The sequence below is a fragment of the Hemitrygon akajei genome, chromosome 11, assembly GCF_048418815.1.
Source record: "Hemitrygon akajei chromosome 11, sHemAka1.3, whole genome shotgun sequence".
In the NCBI taxonomy this organism is placed as follows: Eukaryota; Metazoa; Chordata; class Chondrichthyes; order Myliobatiformes; family Dasyatidae; genus Hemitrygon; species Hemitrygon akajei.
In genome coordinates, this window is record NC_133134.1 from 67,315,615 (window position 1) to 67,328,632 (window position 13,018).

The 13,018-nt window shown below is 42.4% G+C and overlaps 1 protein-coding gene across 4 annotated transcripts in view; it reads right to left on the minus strand.

The window, feature by feature from the left end:
• Positions 1–13,018, minus strand: part of mad1l1 (mitotic arrest deficient 1 like 1) — a 1,014,619-nt gene that overhangs the window by 616,930 nt on the left and 384,671 nt on the right. The window lies entirely within an intron of this gene.

Sequence of the window (13,018 nt, forward strand, 5' to 3'; positions counted from 1 at the left end):
AATTTATGATGACTTTGCCATACCAAGAAAGCCAAAAGTAGAAGATGTATAGAATTTCATAATGTCCAAGTCAGATACCATTTTAATTTGAACAGGCATTCATTGTCATCAGATGAATGTCCTGACAGATACTACCACCAACATTTTTGTAACACCATGACTACAAATCTCGAGCAGACCAAGATACAGGTTCAGTTTCACCTGCTGAAGAACAGAAATAAGCCATTAACATCTTCATTTCAAGGCTGACGGAAAAAAATAACTCATTTGTAAAAACAAACCTCTCATATCTCCTAACAAGATATTACTCTGCAAGTCAAGGAAAATCTATTGGGAGAAAAGCTACGCAACCAGAAGACTATAATACACAGAAGCAGAATTAGGCCGTTCAGCCCACTGAATGGTGGAGCAGACTCAAACATGGCTAATTTATATCTTTTTCAATCCCATTCCCCTGCCTCCTCCCCATAACCTTTGACACCCTTACTAATCAGGAACCTAACAACCTCTGCTTTAAATATACCCAGTGACTTAGCCTCCACAGACACAATGTCCTGTGGTTAAAGAAATTCCTCCATCATCTCTGTTCTAAAGGGAAATCCTTGTATTCTGAGGCTGTGCCCTCTGATCCTAGACCCCTCCATTGCAGGTAACATCCTCTACATATCCACTCTATTTAGATCTTTCAATGTTCAATAGCTTTTAACAACTGGAAATTTTAACTCTGTTTTCTCTCACTGATGCCACCTTTCCTGTAAACCTGTTCCAAGATTTCTTTACAACCCTATCTACCTGTGATGCCACTTTTAGGGAATTTTGTATCTGTATTCCCATATCTCTCTGTTCAACTGCACTCCTCAGTGCCCTACCATTTACCTTGTATGTTCTACCTTGGTTTTTCCTTCCAAAGTACAATACCTCACACTTGTCTGTATTAAACGCCATCTGCCATTTTTCAGCCCATTTTTCCAGCTGGTCCAAATCCCCCTGCGAGCTTTGAAAACCTTCCTCACTGTCCACTACACCTCCAATCTTTGTATCATCAGCAAATTTGCTGATCCAATTTACCACATTATCATCCAGATCATTGATATAGATGACAAATAACAATGGACCCAGCACTGATCCCTGTGGCACACCACTAGTCACAGGCCTCCACTCAGAGAAGCAATCCTCCACTATCACTCTCTGACTTTTCCCATTAAGCCAATGTCTAATCCAATTTACTACCTCACCAAGTATATCTAGTGACTGAATCTTCCTAACTAACCTCCCGTGCAGGACCTTGTCAAAGGCCTTACTGAAGTCCATGTAGACAGCATCCACTGCCTTCCCTTCATCCACTTTCCTGGTAGCCTCCTCGAAAAACTAATAGATTGGTTAAACATGACCTACCACGCACAAAGCCATGTTACCTCTCCCTAATAAGTCCCTGTCTATCCAAATACTTGTAGATCCTATCTCTTAGTACTCCTTCCAATAATTTACCTACTACTGACGTCAAACTTCTTGGCCTATAATTTCCCGGATTACTTTTAGAGCCTTTTTTAAACAACGGAACAACATGAGCTATCCTCCAATCCTCCGGCACCTCACCCGTAGATACCGACATTTTAAATATATCTGCCAGGGCCCCTGCAATTTCAACACTAGTCTCCTTCAAGGTCTGAGGGAATACCCTGTCAGTTCCTGGGGACTTATCTACTCTGATTTGCCTCAAGATAGCAAGCACCTTCTCCTCTTCAATTTGTATAGGTTCCATGACCTCACTACCTGTTTGCCTTATTTCCATTGTCTCCATGCTAGTTTCCTTAGTAAATACAGACGCAAAAAAAAACATTTAAGATCTCCCACATTTCTTTTAGTTCCATACATAGCCAACCACTCTGATCTTCAAGAGGACCAATTTTATGCCTTACTATCCTTTTGCTCTTAATATGCCTGTAGAAGCTCTTTGGATTATCCATCACCTTGACTGCCAAAGCTACCTCATGTCTTCTTTTAGCCCTCCTGATTTCTTTAAGTATTTTTTTGCACTTTTTATACTCCTCAAGCACCTTATTTGCTCCCTATTTCCTATACATGTCATACATCTCTCTCTTCTTCTTTATCAGAGTTCCAATATCCCTTGAGAACCAAGGTTCTTTATTCTTATTCACTTTGCCTTTAATCCTGACAGGAACATACAAACTGCATTCTCAAAATTTCTCCTTTGAAGGCTTCCCACTTACCAATCACATCCTTGCCAGAGAAAAACCTGTCCCAATCCATGCTTTTTAGATCCTTTCTCATTCCTTCAAATTTGGCCTTTCTCCAGTTTAGAACCTCAACCCGAAGACCAGATCTATCTTTATCCATGATCAAGTTGAAACTAATGGTGTTATGATCACTGGAACCAAAGAGTTCCTCTACTGATTTAGAAAACTTTCCTGAACACATTTTACAAACTCTAACCTGTCTAGACCTTTAACAGTATGGGAGTCCCAATCAATATGTGGAAAATTAAAATCCCCTACTATCACAACTTTATGTTTCCTGCAGTTGTCTTTTATCTCTCTGCAGATTTGCTCCTCCAATTCTCGCTGACTATTGGGTGGTCTATAATACAACCCCATTAATGTGGTCATACCTTTCCAGTTTCTCAGCTCCATCCATATGGCCTCGGTAGACAAGCCCTCTTAGCTGTCCTGCCTGAGCACTGCTGTAACATTTTTCCTGACTAGCAATGCCACCCCCCCCCCCCCCACCACCCTTCATTCCTCTGCCTCTATCATGTCTGAAACATCGGAACCCTGGAACATTAAGCTGCCGGTCCTGCCCCTCCTGTAGCCAAGTTTCACTAATGGCTATAATGTCATAATTCCCTATGTCAATCCACGCCCTCAGCTCATCAGCCTTCCCCACTATACTCCTTGCATTGAAATAGACACACCTCAGAAGATTATTACCACCACACACAACCCTTCTATCTGTGACTTTGCATGAACTTTTAACATCATTTATTTTCACCCCCGCTCCACTATCTGCTCTGGCACTCTGGTTCCCATCACCCTGCAAATCTAGTTTAAACCCTCCCCAACAGCACTAACAAACCTCCTTGCAAGGATATTGGGATATTGGTCCCCTTGTAGTTCACCAATGCATACAAGTTACAATAAGAATTCTGGCTTTGTTCAATGCCATTCGAACTCTCAGCTTCATTCATTTAGTTGAGAGTTTGTTTCTAATTTGCAAATGGCTGATTTTATTCCTGCAAAAAAAGTTATGCAGAAAAAGACTGCTTCTATTCACCATGTTCCAACCTTCCATAAACTTAATTCATCTTTCACATTTTCCTGTTGCCTGTTTTGTTTTAATAAAAAAGATATTTTTAACCCACTTATCATACATGCACTTCTATAACAGTTAGCATCCTAGAATGCACATGCACTCTAAAACCTCAAATTCTTCTTAAATGGCATCACAACTTATTGCCACCAGTACACTGAGATCTCACTAATAATTTATGTATGTTTATTATTTCACCGTTTTCACTTTACACCTTATGTGGAAACACTTAGAAATCTGATAGTTTTGTTTCTAAGAGTTGTATTAACATTCAAATTACTACTTTTCATGTTAATTAAGTTATTCTGCTGTATTAAGCTTCCAGCTCAAAATAAATTCTGGTTTACTTAAAATTAAAATGCATCTATAAATACAACTATAAGACATATTAACATGTAATTATGTCTGCCATTTCTCAACTTTTCCACTATCTTAGTGGTAATTATTTACAGCTGCTCTGGTTTGTCAGTAATTAACTATCTCTTTATTTTAATTTCATTCCAAAATTTCAACAGAAGCCTCTCAAGCCTCTATCCCAAATGACATACCAGTCAGTACATTGAGTCTAACAAAATGATCACGTCAGACAGCATAGATCACTTCTAATCACAGAAAGACTTCACTAACTTTATTTTCTGAAATCTGAAATCAGATTTCCAATCCTCATTCCAATTCTGCATGGCAAACTCTGTAGCTAAGGAATTTTGAATGCCTCGGTACTACACCATCTTCCAAAGAATTCTTTGTTGTCCATCAAACTTTGAGAAGGCCACAAGGAGAAACTTCTGTGCATGTTTTCCCATCATTTTGTAGCACAGGTTGTACAACCCCCTTGAAAACAAGAGGCATTTAGACAAACAGAAATATGCTGGGGGAAAAAATAAAGTCAACATGTGTAAATGGGATTAATGTAGATGGGTGAAGATATCAGCAGGGACACATAATGAACACATTCCTGTGCCATGTGACCCTGTGACATAACTTTCTTGACCTCTAGATATGTCAAAATGCTTCACAACCAGACTGCTATAAAAACAACCTACTTTAGAAATATAAGTTTTTATCAGCTAACAAATAGGAACCCTTAACATTTAACCTCCTTCTTAGCCCATTCCACCCTGCACAAGCAGCTTCTTGAGTGTGGTTCTTGCCCATTCAGTGGAAAGCACAGCATCTGAAACATTGATGTTAACCAAACTGTGCATTTTCAGTATTTCTCTTTAAAATCTGTTTCAAAATTTATTATCATACCCTCTGTTGCTAAAGGAGCTGCTCTTGAAGAGTTATGTACATCAGCTTGGCAGAGAAATAAAGAAAACCTTACATATGTAAATGACGTGCATTTTAACACAATGACTCACATTGCAACCATCAGCATGTAGAGTGAAAAAATACTGACATCAGCTCTTCACTCAATGATTCTTTGCTCTCTGGAGTAAATAAATAAATTTAAATGTTTCCGATTTTTAATTAAAACAGCTACCGAGCAGGGATCTAGCCTGTTAAGTTTTCCAACTCCAGAAAATAATAGAAAAAAACACAACAGATGGGATATTTGTCTACTTCGTTTTTCTTTTTCAGTAAGGTACTTGCATATGACAAAATTTACACTTTATATGGGTGCGGAGGGGGGTGGGGAGAGAGGAGGGGAGGGGGAATGGGGAAGGGAATGGGGAGGGGGAAGGGGATAGGGGAGTGGGAGTGCAGGAGGAACGGGAGTTGGGGTGAGGGCGGAGTGGCAGTGGGGGAGAAGGTAGAGTGGCAGTGGGGGTGAATGCAGAGTGGCAGTGGGGGTGAGTGGCAGTGAGGGAGAAGGTAGAGTGGCAGTGGGGGTGAATGCAGAGTGGCAGTGGGGGTGAAGGGGGAGTGGCAGTGGGGTGAGGGGGGAGTGGCAGTGAGGGAGAAGGTAGAGTGACAGTGGGGGTGAATGCAGAATAGAGTGGCAGTGGGGGTGAATGCAGAGTGGCAGTGGGGGTGAAGGGGGAGTGGCAGTGGGGTGAGGGGGGAGTGGCAGTGAGGGAGAAGGTAGAGTGACAGTGGGGGTGAATGCAGAGTGGCAGTGGGGGTGAAGGCAGAGTAGCAGTGGGGGAGAAGGTAGAGGTGGCAGTGGAGGTGAAGGTGGAGTGGCAGTGGGGGTGAGGGGGGACTGGGGGTGGGGTTGAGGGGAGAATGGCAGTGGGGGTGAGGGGGGACTAGGGGTGGGGTTGAGGGGAGAGTGGGAGTAGGGGTTGGGGAGTTGTGGGGAGGGGAGGGGGTGGGGGCATCGGGTGGGGGGAGAAGGGGAGAGGAGAAGAGAGATGGGGAGGAGGTGGGCAGAGATGGGGGGAGGACAACAGAGATGGGAGGAGGAGGAGGAGGAGGAGAAGGAGGAGGACAGCGATGGAGAGGAGAGGGGAGGAACAGGATGGGGAGGAGTGGGATGAGGAGGAGAGAGATTGGGGAGATGAGGAGAGATCTGGGGGAGATATTGGGGAAGATGGGGAGATTGGGGGTGAAGAGGGAAGGGGAGGACAGAGACACAAAGGACAGAGATGGGGGAGGAGAAAGATGGGAGAGTGGCGGAAGAGAGATGGGGAGGGGGAGAGAGATGTGGGAGGAGAGAAACAGGGGATGGGAGATTGGGGGGGGGGTCAATATGTTGGAGAGAATGAATTGTCTCTTAGTACCACTCAGTCGCTCTCCCAAGGCCCTGATTGTATTATGATGTCTAACTTCTTGTTTCCATCTTTTCCTGGGGATCCTGCTGTTCCTCTGTTCCTGGTTTGAGTCAGGAGCCTGCTGTCTTCAGCTCCTAGTTTGAGTCGTGAGCCTGCCATCTGCAGCTCCTGGGTTGATTAGGTACCAGTGATCTCCATAACACGGAAAGCCTGCTTTTCCTCCACAACTGGATTCAGTCCTTCATGAGTGCACTATGACAGAATGACCCCCCTCCCTACCCTGTGGACCCAGTGGAGGTTCTAAGCTTCTCCAGTCCATGTTCAAGACTGGTTCTGAGGTTCTCTGGGTCAACAAGGTTTGTAAGGTCGCCCACGTTATGCTTCCCCCGAGTTACAGGTTACATTTCTAAGTTATAAGTTACATTTATGAGTAACAGGTTACAATTCCAAGTTTATATGTTTCCACATCATATGCTATATGTTTCTGAGTCAAATGCTACATTTCTGAATTACAGTGCCTATACAAAGTATTCACCCCACTTGGAAATTGTCATATTTTATTGTTCTACAACACTGAATCACAGTGGATTTGATTTGGCTTTTTTGACAATCATCAAAAGAAAAGACTTTTGTGTTAAAAGTGAAAACAAATTTCTACAAATGGATATAAATTTATTACAATTATTAAACACAAAGTAATTGATTGCATAAGTATTCACCTCCTTTAAGTCAGTTTTTAGAAGATACTCTTTTGGCAGTAATTACAGACTTGCGTCTGTGTGGATAGGTCTCTATCAGCTTTGCACATCTGGACACTGCAATTTTTCCCCATTCTTCTTTACAAAACTGCTCTCACTCTGTCAGATTGCATGGGGATTGTGAGTGAACAGTCCATTTCAAGTCCAGCCGCAAATTTTCAATTTGATTGACTTGGCCACTCCAGAACATTAACTATGCTATTTTTAAGCCATTCCTGTGTAGATTTGGCTTTATGCTTGGGGCCATTGTCTTGCTGGAAAACAGATCTTCTCCCAAGTCACACTTCTCTTGCAGACTGCATCAGGTTTTCCTCCAGGATTTCTCTGTATTTTGCTGCATTCATTTTATCCTCTACCTTCACAAGCTTTCCAGGGCCTGCTGCAGTGAACCATCCCCACAGCAAGATGCACCCACCATGTTTCATGGTATGAATGGTGTGTTTTTGATGACGTGCGGTTTATGTCAAAAATAGTATTTTCTCTGATGGCCAAATAACTCAAGTTTGGTTTGATCAGGCCATCAAACCTTCTACAAGCTGACTTCAGAGTCTCCCACATGCCTTCTGGCAAGCTCTAGCGAGATTTCATGTGAGTTTTTCTTTCAACAGTGGTTTTCTTTTTGCCACTCTCCCATAAAGCTGCAACTGGTGAACCACCCGGGCAACAGTTGTTGTATGCAGAGTCTCTCCTATTTCAGCCACTGAAGCTTGTAACTCCTCCAGAGTTGTCATAGGTCTCTTGGTGGCCTCCCTCACTGCTCCCCTTCTTGTACAGTCACTCAGTTTTTGAGGACAGCCTGCTCTACGCATATTTATAACTGTACCATATTCTTTCTATTTCTTGATGATTGACTTAACTGTACTCCAAGGGATATTCAGTGACTTGGAAATTTTCTTGTATCCATCTCCTGACCTGTGTTTTTCAATAACCTTTTCACAGAGATGCCTGGAGTATTCTTTTGTCTTCATGGTGTAATTTTTGCCAGGATACTGACTCTCCAGCTGCAATTGGACCTTCCAGATACAAGTGTATTTTTACCACAGTCAACTGAAACACCTCGACCACACACAGGTCACCAAAAACAGATCTCTATTTTAACTAATTATGTGACTTCTAAAACCAATTGGCTGCACCAGTGATGATTTGGTGCGTCATATTAAAGGGGATGAATAGTTATGCAATCAATTATTTTGTGTTTTATATTTGTAATTAATTTAGATCACTTTGTAGAGATCTCTTTTCACTTTGACTCCGTCTTTCACTTCACATTCCATCCACCAGAAGAAGAGGGATCTCCTAGTGGCCACTCATTTTAAATCCACTTCCCATTCGGATATGTCAGTCCATGGCCTCTTCAACTATCACAATAAGGCCACACTCAGATTGAAGGAACAACACCTTATATTCTATCTGGGTATCCTCCAACCTGATGGCATGAACATCGTTTTCTCAAACATCCAGTAATGCTTCCCGCTCTCCTTCACCATTCCCCATCCTCTTTTACCTCTCTCACCTTATCTCCTTGTCTGCCTATTGCCTCCATCTGGAGCTCCTCCCCGATTTTCTTTCTTTCATGGACTTGTCTTCTCCTATTAGATTCTCTTTTCTCCAGCCCTGTATTTCTTCCACCACTGAACTTCCCAGCTCTTTACTTCATCCCTCCACCTCCCAGTTTCACCTGTCACCTTGTGTTTCTCTCTCCCCTCCCCCACCTTTTAAATCTGTCCTCATCTTTTTCCTTCCAGACCTGATGAAGGATCTCGGCCCAAACGTCAACTGTACTCTTTTCCATAAATGCTGCCTAGCTTGCTGAGCTCCCCAACATTTTGTGTGTTGCTATTAGGAACACTTCAGGCCACTTTGTAGCTGCATCCACTACTACCAAGAAATTTGTGTCCATCAAAGGTCTGGCAAAATCCAAATGTATCCTTTGCCAGAGAAAAATGCAAGTCATTCCCAGGGTAGGAGAGGCACTGCTCTTGGCATCTTCTGGATGTGTTGGTATCCCATACAATGCACAGCAAGCTGTTCGATCTGCTGATTTATCCCAGGCCACCAAAGCTTTGAACCAATGTTTTCATTTTAACCACACCTAGATAACCAGCATGTAGTTCCCTCAACACTTTAGCTCTCAGCTTTCATGCTACTATAACTCTCAAACCCCACATAAGACAACACCCATCAAGAGCAAGTTCATTCCAGCGCTGGTAAAAAGGTCGGAACTGCAACTTCTGCTGCATATTCTAGCCACTTTGGGTTGTTTTAAGACCTGAGACAGTGTGGGTTTCTTTTCTGATTTCCCATTGGATCATCTCCACAGTAATAGGGAGACTTTGATTTGCATTAGGAAGAATACATCAAAAAGGGTGTCCTAGTTTAAGCAAGAAGATCCATCAGCATTTCACGATTACTTGTCCTCTTAATCTTATAATTGTGTCCTCCAAGGAACAGAGCCCATCTCTGCATTCATGCTGCTGTTACTGGAACACCCCTCTCTGAATGGACCTGGTTTACACAAACATCCGCAACGAGTACCAGGCAGAGCCCCTGAACACCTCCCTCTGCAACTGGATCCTAGACTTCCTGACTGGAAGACCTCAGTCAGTCCGGATCGGGAGCAGCATCTCCAACACCATCACACTGAGCACGAGGGCTCCCCAGGGCTGCGTGCTCAGTCAACTGCTGTTCACTCTGCTGACCCACGACTGTGCTGCAACACACAGCTCGAACCATATCATCAAGTTCGCCGATGACACAACCGTGGTGGGTCTCATCAGCAAAGAACGGCGAGTCAGCTTACAGAGAGGAGGTGCAGCGGCTAACGGACTGGTGCAGAGCCAACAACCTGTCTCTGAATGTGAACAAAACAAAAGAGGTGGTTACTGACTTCAGGAGGGCATGGAGCGACCACTCCCCGCTGAACATCGACGGCTCCTCAGTAGAGGTCGTTAAGAGCACCAAATTTCTTGCTATTCACCTGGCGGAGAATCTCACCTGGTCCCTCAACACCAGCTCCATAGCAAAGAAAGCCCAGCAGTGTCTCCACTTTCTGCGAAGGCTGAGGAAAGTCCATCTCCCACTCCCCCCCCCCCCCCCCCCATCCTCATCACATTCTACAGGGGTTGCATTGAGAGCATCCTGAGCAGCTGCATCACTGCCTGGTTCGGAAATTGCACCATCTCAGATCACAAGACCCTGCAGCGATAGTGAGGTCAGCTGAGAAGATCATTGGGGTCTCTCTTCCCGCCATCACGGACATTTACACTACACACTGCATCCGCACAGCAAACAGCATTATGAAGGACCCCATGCACCCCTCATACAATCTCTTCTCCCTCCTGCCGTCTGGGAAAAGGCACTGAAGCATTCGGGCTCTCACGACCAGACTATGTAACAGTTTCTTCCCCTAAGCTATCAAATTCCTCAATATCCAGCGCCTGGCCTGACACCTTGCCCTATTGTCCAGTTTATTATTTATTGTAATGCCTGCACTGTTTTGTGCACTTTATGCAGTCCTGGGTAGGTCTGTAGTCTAGTGTAGTTGTGTTTTTTTTCTCTGTGTTGTTTTTTTACGTAGTTCAGCCTAGTTTTTGTAATGTGTCATTAAACACCATGGTCTTGAAAAAAGTTGTCTCATTTTTACTATGTACTGTACCAGCAGTTATAGTCAAAATGACAATAAAAGTGTCTTGACTTGAAAATGGACACCAATAGTTGATGATGTAAAAAGGACCACATCTGTGTCACGTCCTTTTGTTCTGTGGCATCCACCATTGCTTACATTTTCTCAGTGCACTACAGTAATCTAGGTGTGTCTACGATGTGACCACTAAGTGAAGCTTGGTTTAAAGAATTCACACCTGTCGCATCATCCTCTGAGCCCATAATCTTCTGATCTTTTTAATACTGCCCTGAGATTTTGACAATGTTCCTTGTCATCCTCACTGGTAACAATTATGTCATCCAGATAACACTGAATTTCTGAGCAGCGTTGCAGCACCTGGTCTATGGCTTTCTGCCAGATTGAAGATGCAGATGCTACTCCAAAAATAAGCCTATTATAGTGATAAAGCCTTTTGTGAGTGTTTATGGTGAGAATCACTTTGGACTCTTCTTTCATCTCCATCTATATGTAGGCCTCAGCTAAGTCCACATTGCTGAAATGTTCCCCTGCAGAAAGGTTTCCAAAGATATCCTGACGAGCTTTGTAAAAATTGGTTGTGGCATTTTCATTTTACAATAGTTTTGAGTTTTCCCGATGCCATCCATGAACACTACTAAGGCATCATCCAGTACCTTTTTTAATTCACTTTCAGTTGACTCTATTGCAGAGAATGTGGCATGCAAATTGTGAATGGTTCTCCAATCAGGTTGTAGTTGTCTCAGCCAATCATGGCCCCACAGTGCTGGCCCTCCTACTTTTACCACCTACAAACCTAATGTGGCTCGTTGGTTGCTGTATTTCACTGTTATGAATGTCATTCCCACAGGAGTTATCTTTTCTCCAATATAAGTTGTTAGATGAATATCTGCAGGTTTCAGTTCAGTATCTTTGAAAACCCATTCAAGCTCATTTTGTGGAATGACTGAAGCAGCTGAGCCAGTGTCCAGTTCCATTTTCATTAATTTGCCACTCATTTCTGGTGTAAGCCAATTTGCTTGTCTCTTGTTAGTTTTCACAATGTATATCAGAAGGCTACCCAGTCCTGTGTCACTCTCATCATTAGATTTTTCATCTAACAGCATGCAAATTAGTGTTCTTTTTGAAACTGCATCTTGACTTCCCTGTGCAGTCCATTTATTTTTGTCTCACCGACATGCTCTTCATATCTGATCTACTTTGTTGCATTTTCTGCTAGTTTCACATTTAAACCTGCATTGGTCTAGTGTATCTGAGCCCCAGCCACAACAGAAACACAGTTTGTTCATCCAGACAGATTTTTGCTTAAACATCATAATTTTGTTTATGCTCACTTTCATTCCTGACTGCAACTCAATTGAGTCTCTGGCTGCTGTTTCCATTGATAGAGCAATTTCAACTGCTGTTTTAAATGTGAGTTGTGCTGCAGTTAGGAGCTGTTTTTGAATGCTTTCTTCTAAGATTTTGGCTGATTTGGTTGGAGCAGTTAAATTAAGCAAACTGTAAGCTTTTCCGCCCATTGCACTCAGCAACATTGGCACACATTTTTTTTAATTTCATTTGATTCAAAGTACTGCTCAATTCATTCAGTATACATCATCCAGTTATCTGTTGTGCAATCAAATGTGTCTATCTTTCCAAAGTAGCCAGCCATTTCTGCTTATTTTTATTTATTACTATCACCCAGTACTCAACTGTGTATAAGCTCATGGCTGTACTCATTGTTTGTTAATTTCATCCATTTATTGCCTTTTTTTAAAACCAACTCTCTTCCCTTCTGAAGATAAACTAGCTGAATTTCAACAGGTAGGTGGTCATCACAGGTTCCTCGTCACCGTTATGGTTTGTAACTCCAAGAACTAATTGAAAGGAAGACACGGGAGCTGGGATACTTATCTACTTAGTTTCTCTTTTCCTTTCTTTTTAGCAAGGGGGTGGCTCAATTACGCATGCCATTCATGTATATCTTACATATACTCCATAATGACTTAAAAAAAGAAAGTTTAACCAAACAATATATTTACATTATTACTGAAATATTAAATACACCAGATGCTGCAGTATTCAAATAAGTAACACTGAGCATAAAAATTGGCAGGGATGCAGTGGAAAATCCTTAATTGCAGCTGGAGCTGTTTCATTTTAAATTACTGCTCCATTCACCCAGCTAATACAGGAGACCTGAATTCATTCTTAATATTTCAAAACCATTGTGACTAATTGCTGTTTGCTTGTTATTTTAATCTCCAAAATGTACAACTCCATTAAAATAAAATTATGGCATCTCTTTTACAGCAGATTTTAAATTATTAGACACGCAACTAAACAATGAGTGTGGGATAACAGTCAACTTTCTCCACTAGTGTCATCCCTAAATCTTAATAACAATCAGTTCAATTTCAACTCAGCATGAAAAAAAAAATCAATAACTAGTACAGCTGCACACTGGAGGTTCAGTGCTAATCCAAAAAACTAAGTTTCCTACAGCAGCTCTATACCAGTTCTCTTGTCAAGGGTACCTCTAGGGTACTCAGGTATGCATTAACCTGTCACCCTGATCACCCATTCCAAACATTCACTAACCAACCTGACTTCTCCCAACATTGTGTCATTGCCTATGAACTCATTCATTACCA